The sequence below is a fragment of the Arachis ipaensis genome, chromosome B6, assembly GCF_059453495.1.
Source record: "Arachis ipaensis isolate K30076 ecotype BB chromosome B6, ASM5945349v1, whole genome shotgun sequence".
Taxonomy (NCBI): Eukaryota; Viridiplantae; Streptophyta; class Magnoliopsida; order Fabales; family Fabaceae; genus Arachis; species Arachis ipaensis.
Window position 1 is genome coordinate 126,649,444 of NC_142441.1, and position 16,552 is coordinate 126,665,995.

At 39.1% G+C, this 16,552-nt stretch overlaps 1 non-coding gene across 1 annotated transcript; it reads right to left on the reverse strand.

The window, feature by feature from the left end:
- Positions 1 to 9,564: 9,564 nt before the first annotated feature.
- LOC148562656 (small nucleolar RNA R71) lies at positions 9,565 to 9,672 on the reverse strand. The gene has a single exon (XR_015888137.1). It is a non-coding gene; the product is annotated as a small nucleolar RNA R71 (small nucleolar RNA).
- Positions 9,673 to 16,552: the final 6,880 nt, after the last annotated feature.

The window sequence follows — 16,552 nt, forward strand, 5'->3', positions numbered from 1 at the left end:
AACTCATATGCATTGCTACCACCATTTACTTTGGGGCATTTTGTCCCCTTTTTATTATTGTTTTTTTTTCTTTTTTTTCTTTTTTCTCTCTTTTTTTTCTTATTTTTCTCAACGCATATGATTAAGGTGTTGAATGTAGAATATGTGCTCAACTATCTTTTTCACATTTTCACAAAAATATACAATGCCAAATTCCCAAACCAAATATTTTGAAACCCAACTTTTTCACATTTAATTCATGTACACTCTCACTAGTCTAAGCTAACCATGAACTCAAATTAGGGACATTTATCGTTTTCCGCTTAGAGTTAGTGATGTACTAAAATAGAGAACAAAGGGATAAAATAGGCTCAACATTGGTTTGCAAAGGATGATGAAAGGGTAAGACCATATGGGTATGTAAGCTATAGTGAAACAAGGGCCTCAATCATATAAATGCCTTCATTCATCAAATAATGGAAATATAGAATCAATCAAGACAAAGATCACAATCTTAGAGAGAATAACACACACCGAAACAAAATATTGGTTGATAAGATGCAACCAATCAAATAGGTTCAAAAATCTCACTAGGTTTGTGTGTTCGAGCTCTAAAACCATGTTCCAAAAATAAAATTCTTCAAGAAATTTCAACAAAAAATTTAATTCAAATTCGTGAAATGCTCTAAAATAGTTTCTTGGACAAGAAATTCATCACTTCAACCAAGTAGTACATAAATACAAGCAACTAACTACACATGCAAGATTAAGAATTGGTGTTGGAAAAGGAAGTAGTTACCCACAGAAGTCGGTCTTGACCTCCCCAAACTTAAAGATTGCACCATCCTCAGTGCATGCAAATACGAGCTAAGTGGAATAGGGTTGCTACAACTGATGAACTCCTGCAAAGGGTTATGTAGAGGAACTTGTTGCTTGCCCCATTTAGAAGCTTTTTCTTTCCCTTCTTGGTGGCCAGCCTAAAAAGAGAGAAAAAGACGGAAGGTTAAGCCCAAGAAGAAAGCAAATAGAATATAGGTGGGGATAATGCCAAATAAGAATGGTGGTTCTCAACTACATGGTAGCTACAAAATGTCAGTGAGAAAACAATGTAAGCAAAGGGCATATCAACGGTGCAAGAATTGCAACAATGGGTAGGAAAGAGAGGGTCATGAAAGACAATGTGAGTTCATATCAATGCATAAAGAAGTCAAGTAACAATAGAGAATAAGCATTGATCTAAAAATTTCATTACCCAATCAATATGAAACAAGTCACGAGGCATCAAAACAATGCATGTAGTATTCAATAGTTGAATAAGAAAATTCAACACCAATGGAAAAATAGCAAACTTAAAATGCAATGAATGAAAATATGCGAATGCAATAAGCAAAAGAAAAGAAAGAGGATAAAAATGAGAAGTGGAATGTTGAAGAGAGGGAGAATAAGAAAGTAAGAAAGGGAGAAAAGAAATGGGAGGAGGGAAGAAGAAAGGAAGAAAGAAGAAGAGGAAGTAGGAAAGAAGTGAAGAAAGAAGAGAGAAGAAAGAAATGGGGAATGGAACAGCGCAGGGATGCGACGCGGACGCGTCGCTCATGCGTACGCATGGGGTGCAAAAGAAGAAGGTGACGCATACACGCCTTTCACGCGTACGCGTGGGAAGTAGAAAAGAGGAGACGACACGTAAGCCTTGGTCACGCATACGTGTGATAACTGTTCGTGCTAGACGCACGAAGCTGGCAGCATTCCATCACAACTCTCCGGTTGGGTTGTGATGCGTACGTGTCAGCGAGCCGCACGCGTGGGTTGGGTTGTGCGCCTGGCACCCCATCCGCATGGTTCCAGTGCAACTCTCTGGTTTTTGTACTAGAGGTTACAACCTTCAATATGGCACATGCGCGTCGGCCATGCGCACGCGTGAGGCTTTTTTTTAACATGAACAGAGGCAAAATGCATAATTGAAAAATTTCACGCACATCTAATGAAACAAAGATAGGAAAATAAGTAAAAAGCTATAGAAAAAGAAGATCATACCATGGTGGGTTGTCTCCCACCTAGCACTTTTAGTTATTGTCCTTAAGTTAGACATTTTGTGGGGTCCTTGCTAGGGTGGATTATGCTTGAACTCTTCCTTGAATCCCCACCAATATTTGCATTTTCAATATCCACCGAGATCCCAAACTAGGCACATTAAGCTTCCAAGCAAATTTGAACAAGTGATAAGGCCCCAGGATTGATGATGGTTGAGGTGTATTCCGGGGTCCCAAACCTTGTTTGTCATCACCTATCCTTCTTGATCTTCATGCTTCCATTTGGGTGACAAGGTTGAAGAATTCTCATTTAAGCACCAAGACATCTTCCTAGACCCAATCAATTTAGAACTATACCTACCATTGCACTTAGACCTTGAACTTCCAACCATAATGAATCTAGCATTGTGTTGCCAACCAGTAACCATCTCCCTTTTACTCTTAAAACCACAAAGAGATCTATGTTGCCCATCCGTTTCTAACAAAGCATATTCAAGTGGGAAAGTAAAGTTTAAGGATAGGAATTTTACCCACTTGAATATTGTGTTGGATGGTAATGGTTTCGGGAGAGGTGTTTCTAATGACCTTGCGAGCTCCACTCCCTTGTGCTCTTCTTTGAATTCTTCCACCTCTTTTCAAGCTTCTTCAACTTCAACTGCTCCCTTTTCAAGTTCTTCTAATTCTTCCCCGCCACTCAAGTCATAAGCTGGAGGTTGAGAAAAGTTTACCTCAACATCACTTTCAGATTCAATCGAAGAAGGTTCTTCAAACTCAAGGAGTTCAATTGCGGATGCAAATTCATCACTAGGAAGACTTGATTCATGGTCATCATCACCAAGGAAACTTTCCTCTTGATCTATTCTGCCCAATTCGTCATAGGGAACATGCCTCGAAGGTTGTGCACTATTCTCCTCAACATCAATTTCAAGCTTCTTGGAGGGAGGTTCTATGACTTGAGATTCCCATGGAGGTTTCGCATCTTCTAAGTCTTCAACCACTTCTTCCTCTTCAACAATTATAGCTTCCTCCAATTGTTCTAATACAAAATCCTACTCCTTGTTCTCCACCAGAGTTTCTAATCTCTCCTTCATGCTACACTTTTCTATTGATTCTCCACAGTTGGCAATGGGAGTGCTTTGAGTGCATGAGTATTGGGAGGCTAAAGTGTTTACTACTTCGGTCAAGGTAGCCACGAATTCTAGTGTCCTCCTTTGAGTTTTACGTTGCTCTTGAAGTAATAAAGTGAGAGAATCATCCATTGGGGCTTGGGGTGGATAGGAAGGTTCATTATTTGGGAGAAAGGGTTCATAGTAGGAAGGTGGTTCTTCTTGGTGGAAATATGGAGGTGGTGTATATTGAGGTGGTGGTTCTTGGGAGTAATTGTGTTGGAATTGTTGTGGTTCTATAGATTTTCTTTCATAATGGTCACAAGGGTGAGGTAAGGAAGGTTGGTTGTATGATGGATATGGGTCATAGGATGGTGTTTGGTAAAATGGGGCTTGTGAGTATGGTGGTTGAGGGCTATATTGAAGAGGGGGTTCATAGGTATATGGTGGTGGTTATTGATTGTCATAAAGAGGTCCACCATAATCATTGTCTTGGTATGCATCATGGAATGGTTGTTGCTCATAGTACATTGGGGGAGGTTGTTGCCAAGAGGGTTGATCAAATTCTTGTGGCTCCTTCCATCTTTGATTGTCCCATCCTTGATACAAGCCTTCATTGTAATCTCCACTTCCTACAACATAATTGTTACCACACTCATAGCCAAAGGGGTGAGAATTCATGATAGCGAGAGAAAATAAAAACAAATACTAACAAAAAGTAAGTGATGTATGAGAATTTACGTTGGTCTAGAATCAATCAAAGACAAGAATCAATTCGTTGGTAGCATAGTCCAAACCAACAATGAATTTTCACAATCAAATATTAAATCTAATACAAAATAACCGAGATTAATTAAACCTCGGGTTGTCTTCCCTAGGAGTTACAATTAAGTGTACAATTGTACATTTATTGGCTAGGGAAGAGAGCATGGGGAATTGGGAATGAAGGCAAGAGAGCAAGAAATATAAAATACAAGAATTGAAACAAGCATGCAAGGAATTGAAAAGAAGGCAATTAAAGGACACTTGGCAAGAAGTGGGTAATCTAGGTTTCCTATCCTAGTTGTGGACCACAAACATGGAAATTGTGTGGAATCAATCCAAATCAATCAATCCTCCTTGAGAATTAGTCAAAAGACGTAATTGATCTCAATCCATAAGTCCTAATCAACTCACTAATTACTTAGTGAAAGACTAGCGTCAATGAAAACCAAATCAATTAACTAATCTCACACAATGCGGAATGAACATCCACAACTCAATTTCACCCAAACACCTAATTTCTCAACCAAGGAATTAAACGTGCAAGAAATTAAACATCAAAATAATAAAAGTTAAAGCAATTAAATGCAAGGAAAAGAAATGGCAAGAAAGTAACTTAACATGCAAGAAAGTAAATGAAAGCAAGTAAAAGTCAAAGCAATAAAACTTCAAATGCAAGAAACCTCTTGGCAAGTAATTGAGAGCTAAGGCTACCTATCCTAGTCATTGACCACAAACATATAATGATTATGAAGAGTTAATCCTACTTAGTCAATCTTACATCGAAGATAAGTCAAATAGGCATAGTTGATTTCAATCCCTAAGTCCTATGTCAACACTAAGGGGTCACATAGAGTCAAGGGAGACCAAATCAACTAACTACTCTAATATATCAAACAAGAATGGACATCAGTGACTCAAAGGAGACCAAAGTCAACAATTTCAAGCCAAGAGTGGAGAAAAACTAAGTAAAAACTAAGCCAAACATTTTATCAAACACTTGGTGTGCATGGAAATAAAATAATATTAAAATACATTAAAATAAATTCTAAAACTACCAAAGCAAGAAAATAGCAATAACAACTAAAGAAATCAATAAATGAACATAAAACATAAATTGCATTAAATGAAATTAAAATTGACAAAGAGTATTCATAACATGAAAAGTGACATAAAAGAGAAATTAAGAAGAAGAACTAAGAGAAGTAAGATAATAAAGTAAAGAAACATAAATGAAACTATATTAAAACATGAATTAAAGACAGAAATTAAAGGAAATTAAACTAAACCTAACCTAATTCTAGAGAGAGGGGAGCTTCTCTCTCTAGAAACTAAGAGAAAACATCATAAAAACTAAACCTAATTGCCCCCCTTCATCCTTCTTCAATTTGGCCTTAAATAGCTTCAAAAAATGAGTTGGATTGGGTTTTGGGGCCCAAAAATCGCTGCCAGCGAGTTGCAATTAATGAGGTAATGTGCAGGGACCTGTGCGGACGCATGATGAGCGGACAATTTATACGCTTTTTGACATTGTTTTTAGTATATTTTCAGTAGGATCTAGTCACTTTTAGGGATGTTTTCATTAGTTTTTATGTTAAATTCACATTTCTGGACTTTACTATGAGTTTGTGTGTTTTTCTATGATTTCAGGTATTTTCTGGCTGAAATTGAGGGACTTGAGCAGAAATCAGATTCAGAGGTTGAAAAAGGACTGCTGATGCTGTTGGATTCTGACCTCCCTGCGCTCAAAGTGGATTTTCTGGAGCTACAGAACTCTAAATGGCGCGCTTCCAATTGCTTTGGAAAGTAGACATCCAGGGCTTTCCAGCAATATATAATAGTCCATACTTTGGCCAAGAATAGATGACATAAACTGGTGTTCAACGCCAGCCTTCTGCCCAAATCTGGCGTCCAGCGCCAGAAAAGGATCCAAAACCAGAGTTGAACACCCAAACTGGAACAGAAACTGGAGTTCAACTCCACAAATGGCCTCTGCACGTGCAACACTCAGGCTCAGCCCAAACACACACCAAGTGGGCCCAGAAAGTGGATTTATACATCAATTACTTACTCATGTAAACCCTAGTAGCTAGTTTATTATAAATAGGACCTTTTACTATTGTATTAGGCATCTTTGGATTACCTTATGATCCTTTGATCACGTTTTGGGGGCTGGCCATCTCGGCCATGCCTGGACCTTTCACTTATGTATTTTTAACGGTAGAGTTTCTACACTCCATAGATTAAGGTGTGGAGCTCTGCTGTTCCTCAAAGATTAATGCAAAGTGCTTCTGTTTCCTATTCAATTATTCTTATTTCGCTTCTAAGATATCCATTCGCACCCAAGAACGTGATGAAGGTGATGATTATGTGTGACGCTCATCATCCTTCTCCCTTATGAACGCGTGCCTGACAAACACTTCTGTTCTACATGAAATAAGCTAGAATGAGTATCTCTTAGATCTCCTAACCAGAATCTCCGTGGCGTAAGCTAGAATGATGGCGGCATTCAAGAGAATCCGGAAGGTCTAAACCTTGTCTGTGGTATTCCGAGTAGGATTCAATGAATGAATGACTGTGACGAGCTCCTAACTCGCGATTGCAGGGCGTTAGTGACAGACGCAAAAGGATAGTAAATCCTATTCCAGCATGATCGAGAACTGACAGATGAATAGACGTGCCGTGACAGGGTGCGTGAGCATATTATTCACTGAGAGGATAAGATGAAGCCATTGGCAAGGGTGATGCCTCTAGACGATTAGCCGTGCCGTGACAGGGCATTGGATCATTTTCCCGAGAGATGACCGAAAGTAGCCATTGACAGTGGTGATGTATCACATAAAGCCAGCCATGGAAAGGAGTGAGACTGATTGGATGAAGATAGTAGGAAAGCAGAGGTTCAGAGGAACGAAAAGCATCTCCATTCGCTTATCTGAAATTCCTACCAATGAATTACATAAGTATTTCTATCCCCTCTTTTATTTATTATTCGAAAACACCTTTATCACTTTATATCTGCCTGACTGAGATTTACAAGGTGACCATAGCTTGATTCATACCAACAATCTCCGTGGGATTCGACCCTTACTCACGTAAGGTATTACTTGGACGACCCAGTGCACTTGCTGGTTAGTTGTATCGAAGTTGTGAACCATGGTATTGGCACCATGTTCTTGGCGCCATTACCAGGGAAAGAAAGAGCCATGAATTTTACATCATTAAAGTGTAATCACGATTACGCGTACCAAGTTGCTCACGTTGCCAGGGATTGTTCGAGCCTGGACATCACAATTTTGTGCACCAAGTTTTTGGTGCCGTTGCCGGGGATTGTTCGTGTTTGGACAACTGACGGTTCATCTTGTTGCTCAGATTAGGTAATTTTCTTTTTATTTTATTTTCAAAAATTTTTCAAAAGTATTTCTAAAATTTTCTCATCTGTTTTCGAAAATAATAAAAATGTTTTCAAAAAATTTTTTATTCAAAATTTTTAAGAATGAATTCTAGTGTTTCATGAAGCATGTTGAAGCCTGGATGGCTGTAAAGCCATGTCTATTCCTTTGGGAATGAGTATGTCAGGCATGTCATATCTGAATTAAATGCTGAAGCTTGGCTGGCCATTGGCCATGTCTAGTGTTTTGGACTGGAGCTTTCTTTGAAAGCTTGGCTGGCTAGTGAGCCATGTCTAATTCCTGGACTGAAGCTTTAGACTAAGAATGCAAGATTCCTGGAATTCATATTAAAAATTTTGGAATCCTTATTTTCCCTTTTCAATAAATTTTCGAAAAAAATCCGAAAAAATTAGAAAATCATAAAAATCAAAAATATTTTCTGTTTCTTGTTTGAGTCTTGAGTCATATCATAAGTTTGGTGTCACTTGCATATGCATCTTGCATTTTTTCGAAAATATCATGCATTCATAGTGTTCTTCATGATCTTCAAGTTGTTCTTGGTAAGTCTTCTTGTTTGATCTTGATGATTTTTTGTTTTGTGTCTTTTCATGTTTATCATATGCATTCTTGAATTCTTAGTGCGTAAGCATTAAAGAATTCTAAGTTTGGTGTCTTGCATGTTTTCTTTACATTAAAAGTTTTTCAAAATTGTGTCTATGATGTTCATCTTGGCATTCAAAGTGTTCTTGGTGTTCATCTTGACATTCATAGCATTCTTGCATGCATCACATGTTTTGATCTAAAAATTTCATGCATTGCATAATTTTCATGTTTTTCATAAAAATTTCAAAAATCAAAAAAATATCTTTCCCTTTTTCTCTCATCAAATTTGAAAATTGAGTTGACTTTTTCAAAAATTTTTAAAAATCAAATTGTTTCTCATGAGTCAAATCAAATCTTCAATTTGAAAATCTTATCTTTTTCAAAATCTTTTTCAAAAATCAAATCTTTTTCAAAATTCTTAATTATTTTCGAAAACTCCAAAAATATTTTTCAAAAATCTTTTTCTTATTTTTCGAAAATAACATAAACAATTAATGTTTTGATTCAAAATTTCAAGTTTGTTACTTGCTTGTTAAGAAAGATTCAAACTTTAAGTTCTAGAATCATATCTTGTGATTTCTTATGAATCAAGTCATTAATTGAGATTTTAAAAATCAAATCTTTTTCAAAACTAATTTCAATCATATCTTTTCAAAAATATCTTCTTATCTTATCTTTTTCAAAAATATCTTTTCAAAATATCTTTTCTAACTTCCTAACTTCTTATCCTTTCAAAATTTGTTTCAACTAACTAACTAACTTTTTGTTTGTTTCTTAACTTTTTCAAAACTACCTAACTAACTCTCTCTCTCTCATTTTCAAAAATATCTTCCCCCTTTTTCAAAATTTCTTTTTTTATTTATTAATTATTTTATTTTTTTTAAATCTTAATTTTCGAAAATCACTAACATTTTTTTCAAAAACTATTTTCAAAAATCACTAACTCCTTTTCAAAATTAATTTTCGAAAATTCCCTCCTTCTCTCTCATCTTATTTTATTTATTTATTCATCTACTAACATCTCTTCCTCACATCATCACCAAATTCGAACCCCCTCCTCTATCTGTGTTCGAATTTCTTCTTCTTTTCTTCTACTAACAATAAGGAACCTCTTTACTGTGACATAGAGGATTCCTCTTCTTTTCTTTTTTTCTCCTCTTTCTTATGAGCAGGGACAGAGAAAAAGGCATTCTTGTTGAAGATGATCCAGAACCTGAAAGGACTCTGAAGAGAAAATTAAGAGAAGCTAAATTACAACAATCCAGAGACAACTTGATTGAAAATTTCGAACAAGTAAAGGAGATGGTAGCCGAACCCAACAACAATGCAAGGAGAATGCTTGGTGACTTTACTGCACCTAATTCCAATTTACATGGAAGAAGCATCTCCATTCCTGCCATTGGAGCAAACAACTTTGAGCTGAAACCTCAATTAGTTTCTCTGATGCAGCAGAACTGCAAGTTTCATGGACTTCCATCTGAAGATCCTTTTCAGTTCTTAACTGAATTCTTGCAGATATGTGATACTGTTAAGACTAATGGAGTAGATCCTGAAGTCTACAGGCTCATGCTTTTCCCTTTTGCTGTAAGAGACAGAGCTAGATTATGGTTGGATTCTCAACTCAAAGACAGCCTGAACTCTTGGGATAAGCTGGTCACGGCTTTCTTAGCCAGGTACTTTCCTCCTCAAAAGCTGAGCAAGCTTAGAGCTGATGTTCAAACCTTCAGACAGAAAGAAGGTGAATCCCTCTATGAAGCTTGGAAAAGATACAAACAGTTGACCAAAAAGTGTCCTTCTGACATGCTTTCAGAATGGACCATCCTGGATATATTCTATGATGGTCTGTCTGAGCTATCAAAGATGTCACTGGACACTTCTGCAGGTGGATCCATTCACCTAAAGAAAACGCCTGCAGAAGCTTAAGAACTCATTGACATGGTTGCTAATAACCAGTTCATGTACACTTCTGAAAGGAATCCTGTGAGTAATGGGACGCCTATGAAGAAGGGAGTTCTTGAAGTTGATACTCTGAATGCCATATTGGCTCAGAATAAAATATTGACTCAGCAAGTCAATATGATCTCTCAGAGTCTGCATGGAATGCAAGCTGCATCCAACAGTACTCAAGAGGCATCTTCTGAAGAAGAAGCTTATGATCCTGAGAACCCTGCAATAGCAGAGGTAAATTACTTAGGTGAACCTTATGGAAACACCTATAACTCAACATGGAGAAATCATCCAAATTTCTCATGGAAGGATCAAAAGCCCCAACAAGGCTTTAATAATGGTGGAAGAAACAGGTTTAGCAATAGCAAGCCTTTTCCATCATCAACTCAGCAACAGACAGAGAACTCTGAACAAAATGCTTCTAATTTAGCAAATTTAGTCTCTGATCTACCCAAGGCCACTGTAGGTTTCATGAATGAAACAAGGTCTTCCATTAGAAATTTGGAAGCACAAGTGGGCCAGCTGAGTAAAAGGATCACTGAAATCCCTCCCAGTACTCTCCCAAGCAATACAGAAGAGAATCCAAAAGGAGAGTGCAAGGCCATTGACATAAGCATCATGGCCGAACCTATGAGGAGAGGAGAGGACGTGAATCCCAATGAGGAAGACCTCCTGGGACGTCCAGTGATCAATAAGGAGCTTCCCTCTGAGGAACCAAAGAACTCTGAGGCTCATCTAAAGACCATAGAGATTCCATTAAACCTCCTTATGCCCTTCATGAGCTCTGATGAGTATTCCTCTTCTGAAGAGAATGAGGATGTTACTGAAGAGCAAACTGCCAAGTTTCTTGGTGCAATCATGAAGCTGAATGCCAAATTATTTGGCATTGATACTTGGGAAGTTGAACCTCCCTTGTTCATCAATGAACTGAGTGATCTGGATCAACTGACATTACCTCAGAAGAGACAGGATCCTGGAAAGTTCATAATACCCTGTACCATAGGCACCATGATCTTTAAGGCTCTATGTGACCTTGGTTCAGGAATAAACCTCATGCCCCTCTCTGTAATAGAGAAACTGGGAATCTATGGGGTGCAAGCTACTAAAATCTCATTAGAGATGGCAGACAATTCAAGAAAACAGGCATATGGACAAGTAGAGGACGTATTAGTAAAGGTTGAGGGCCTTTACATCCCTGCTGATTTCATAGTCCTGGATACTGGAAAGGAAGAGGATGAATCCATCATCCTAGGAAGACCTTTCCTGGCCACAGCAAGAGCTGTGATTGATGTTGACAGAGGAGAAATAGTCCTTCAATGGAATGAGAACTCCCTTGTGTTTAAAACTCAAGGATCTCCCTCTGCAACCATGGAGAGGAAGCAGAAAAAGCTTCTCTCAAGACAGAGTCAACCAGAGTCCCCACAGTCAAACTCTAAGTTTGGTGTTGAACTCCCATATCCAAACTCTAAGTTTGGTGTTGAGGAGTCTCAACAAAGCTCTGCACACCTGTGAGGCTCCATGAGAGCCCACTGTCAAGCTATTGACATTAAAGAAGCGCTTGTTAGGAGGCAACCCAATGTTTATCTAATTCTTATTTTTATTGTTTTTCATGTTTTCTTAGGTTCATGATCATGTGGAGTCACAAAATAAATATAAAAATTGAAAACAGAATCAAAAACAGCAGAAGAAAAATCACACCCTGGAGGAGCATCTGTCTGGCGTTCAGCGCCAGAACAGAGCATGGTTCTGGCGCTGAACGCCCAAAATGGGCAGCTTCTGGGCGCTGAACGCCAGAACAGGCATGGTTCTGGCGTTCAACGCCAGAAATGGCACACAAATGGGCGTTGAACGCCCAAAATGGCCACCAACCTGGCGCTGAACGCCCAGAGTTGGGTACAAAGGCATTTTTACATGCCTAATGGGTGCAGGGATGTAAATCCTTGAACACCTCAGGATCTGTGGACCCCACAGGATCCCCACCTACCTCCACTCACTTCTTCTCACCACTCTCTTTCACACAACCCCATAAACACTCTTCCCCATCACCTCTTCACCACTCACATCCATCCATTCTTCCCCATAAACCTACCTCATAAACTCCACCTACCTTCAAAATTCAAAACCAATTTCCCACCCAAACCCACCCATATGGCCGAACCTTAACCCCCCTCCCTTCCCTATATAAAGACCTCCATTCTTCATCAAATTCACACAACACACCCCTCTACACCCCTCTTGGCCAAAACCACATCTCCCTCTCCCTCTCCATATTTCTTCTTCTTCTTCTTCTATTCTTTTGTTTATTGCTCGAGGACGAGCAATATTCTAAGTTTGGTGTGGTAAAAGCATAGCTTTTTTGTTTCTCCATTACCATTGATGGCATCTAAGACCGGAGAATCCTCTAGAAGAGGGAAAGGGAAGACAAAAGCTTCCACATCCGAGTCATGGGAGATGGAAAGGTTCATCTCCAAAGCCCATCAAGACCACTTCTATGATGTTGTGGCCAAGAAGAAGGTGATCCCTGAGGTCCCTTTCAAACTCAAAAGAAATGAGTATCCGGAGATCCGACATGAAATTCAAAGAAGAGGTTGGGAAGTTCTAACAAATCCCATCCAATAAGTCGGCATCCTAATGGTTCAAGAGTTCTATGCCAATGCATGGATCACCAAGAACCATGATCAAAGTAAGAACCCGGATCCAAAGAACTATGTTACAATGGTTCGGGGGAGATACTTAGATTTTAGTCCGGAGAATGTGAGGTTGGCGTTCAACTTGCCAAACATGGAAGAGAATGCACGCCCCTACACAAGGAGAGTCAACTTTGATCAAAGGTTGGACCAAGTCCTTATGGACATATGTGTAGAAGGAGCTCAATGGAAGATTGACTCCAAAGGCAAGCCGGTTCAACTAAGAAGATTGGACCTCAAGCCTGTAGCTAGAGGATGGTTGGAGTTCATTCAATGCTCAATCATTCCCACTAGCAACCGGTCTGAAGTTACTATAGACCGGGCCATCATGATCCATAGCATCATGATTGGAGAAGAGGTGGAAGTTCATGAGATTATACCTCAAGAACTCTACAAGGTGGCTGACAAGTCTTCCACTATGGCAAGGTTAGCCTTTCCTCACCTCATTTGCCACCTATGCAATTCGGCTGGGATTGACATAGAGGGAGATATCCTCATCAAAGAGGACAAGCCCATCACTAAGAAAAAGATGGAGCAAGCAAGAGAGCCCAGTCATGGAGCTCAAGAGGCGCAAGAAGCTCATTTCCATGAGATCCCGGAGATGCCTCAAATGCACTTTCCTCCACAAAATTATTGGGAGCAAATCAACACCTCCCTAGGAGAATTGAGTTCCAATATGGGACAACTAAGGGTGGAACATCAAGAGCACTCCATCATGCTTCATGAAATAAGAGAAGATCAAAAAGCAATGAGGGAGGAGCAACAAAGACAAGGAAGAGACATAGAAGAGCTCAAGGACATCATTGGTTCCTCAAGAAGGAAACGCCACCATCACTAAGGTGGATTCATTCCTTGTTCTTCTTTTTTCTGTTTTTCGTTTTCTATGTTATGTGCCTATCTATGTTTGTGTCTTCATTACATGATCATTAGTAGTTAGTAACTATGTCTTAAATATATGAATGTCCTATGAATCCATCGCCTCTCTTAAATGAAAAATGTTTTAATTCAAAAGAACAAGAAGTACATGAGTTTTGAATTTATCCTTGAACTTAGCTCAATTATATTAATGTGGTGACAATGCTTCTTGTTTTCTGAATGTATGCTTGAACAGTGCATATGTCTTTTGAAGTTGTTGTTTAAGAATGTTAAATATGTTGGCTCTTGAAAGAATGATGACTAGGAGACATGTTATTTGATAATCTGAAAAATTATAAAAATGATTCTTGAAGCAAGAAAAAGCAGCAAAGAACAAAGCTTGCAGAAAAAAAAATAGGCGAAAAAAAAAAGAAAAAGAAAAAGCAAGCAGAAAAAGCCAATAACCCTTAAAACCAAAAGGCAAGGGCAAATAAAAAGGATCCCAAGGCTTTGAGCATCAGTGGATAGGAGGGCCTAAAGGAATAAAATCCTGGCCTAAGCGGCTAAACCAAGCTGTCCCTAACCATGTGCTTGTGGCGTGAAGGTGTCAAGTGAAAACTTGAAGACTGAGCGGTTAAAGTCAAGGTCCAAAGCAAGAAAAAAAAAACAAAGAGTGTGCTTAAGAACCCTGGACACCTCTAATTGGGGACTTTAGCAAAGCTGAGTCACAATCTGAAAAGGTTCACCCAATTATGTGTCTGTGGCATTTATGTATCCGGTGGTAATACTGGAAAACAAAGTGCTTAGGGCCACGGCCAAGACTCATAAAGAAGCTGTGTTCAAGAATCATCATACTGAACTAGGAGAGTCAATAACACTATTCGAAATCTGAAGTTCCTATAGATGCCAATCATTCTAAACTTCAATGGATAAAGTGAGATGCCAAAACTATTCAAGAGGCAAAAAGCTATAAGTCCCGCTCATATGATTGAAGCTCTGTTTCACTGATAGTTTGGAATTTATAGTATATTCTCTTCTTTTTATCCTAATTGATTTTCAGTTGCTTGGGGACAAGCAACAATTTAAGTTTGGTGTTGTGATGAGCGGACAATTTATACGCTTTTTGACATTGTTTTTAGTATATTTTCAGTAGGATCTAGTCACTTTTAGGGATGTTTTCATTAGTTTTTATGTTAAATTCACATTTCTGGACTTTACTATGAGTTTGTGTGTTTTTCTATGATTTCAGGTATTTTCTGGCTGAAATTGAGGGACTTGAGTAGAAATCAGATTCAGAGGTTGAAAAAGGACTGCTGATGCTGTTGGATTCTGACCTCCCTGCACTCAAAGTGGATTTTCTGGAGCTAAAGAACTCGAAATGGCGCGCTTCCAATTGCTTTGGAAAGTAGACATCCAGGGCTTTCCAGAAATGTATAATAGTCCATACTTTGGCCAAGAATAGATGACGTAAACTGGCGTTCAACGCCAGCCTTCTGCCCAAATCTGGCGTCCAGCGCCAGAAAAGGATCCAAAACCAGAGTTGAACGCCCAAACTGGCACAGAAACTGGTGTTCAACTCCACAAATGGCCTCTGCACGTGCAACACTCAGGCTCAGCCCAAACACACACCAAGTGGGCCTAGAAAGTGGATTTATACATCAATTACTTACTCATGTAAACCTTAGTAGCTAGTTTATTATAAATAGGATCTTTTACTATTGTATTAGGCATCTTTGGATTACCTTATGATCCTTTGATCACGTTTTGGGGGCTGGCCATCTCGGCCATACCTGGACCTTTCACTTATGTATTTTTAACGGTAGAGTTTCTACACTCCATAGATTAAGGTGTGGAGCTCTGCTGTTCCTCAAAGATTAATGCAAAGTGCTTCTGTTTTCTATTCAATTTTCTTATTTCGCTTCTAAGATATCCATTCGCACCCAAGAACGTGATGAAGGTGATGATTATGTGTGACGCTCATCATCCTTCTCTCTTATGAACGCGTGCCTGACAAACACTTCTGTTCTACATGAAATAAGCTAGAATGAGTATCTCTTAGATCTCCTAACCAGAATCTTCGTGGCGTAAGCTAGAATGATGGCGGCATTCAAGAGAATCCAGAAGGTCTAAACCTTGTCTGTGGTATTCCAAGTAGGATTCAATGAATGAATGACTGTGACGAGCTCCTAACTCGCGATTGCAGGGCGTTAGTGACAGACGCAAAAGGATAGTAAATCCTATTCCAGCATGATCGAGAACCGACAGATGAATAGCCATGCCGTGACAGGGTGCGTGAGCATATTATTCACTGAGAGGATAAGATGAAGCCATTGGCAAGGGTGATGCCTCCAGACGATTAGCCGTGCCGTGACAGGGCATTGGATCATTTTCCCGAGAGATGACTGAAAGTAGCCATTGACAGTGGTGATGTATCACATAAAGCCAGCCATGGAAAGGAGTGAGACTGATTGGATGAAGATAGTAGGAAAGCAGAGGTTCAGAGGAACGAAAAGCATCTCCATTCGCTTATCTGAAATTCCTACCAATGAATTACATAAGTATTTCTATCCCCTCTTTTATTTATTATTCGAAAACACCCTTATCACTTTATATCTGCCTGACTGAGATTTACAAGGTGACCATAGCTTGATTCATACCAACAATCTCCGTGGGATTCGACCCTTACTCACGTAAGGTATTACTTGGACGACCCAGTGCACTTGCTGGTTAGTTGTATCGAAGTTGTGAACCATGGTATTGACACCATGTTCTTGGCGCCATTACCAGGGAAAGAAAAAACCATGAATTTTACATCATTAAAGTGTAATCACGATTATGCGTACCAAGTTGCCCACGTTGCCAGGGATTGTTCGAGCCTGGACATCACAATTTCGTGCACCAACGCACAGATGTGTGCATCCGCACACATGCTGAATCATGACTTGTGCATACACACAAGTACCTGTGTGTACACACACTTAGACTTATGTCCACTATAGCAAATTGCATATCATTTTGAAGCCCCGGATGTTAGCTTTCCAATGTCGCTAGAACTGCCTCATTTGGACCTCTGTAGCTCAAGTTATGACCAATTTAGTACAGAGAGGTCAGGGCTGGCGGCTTTCCAAATCCTTCATTTCTTGAATTCTTCCCTTTTGCATGCTCTTTTCCTCACTTCTTCAACCCATACTTGTCTT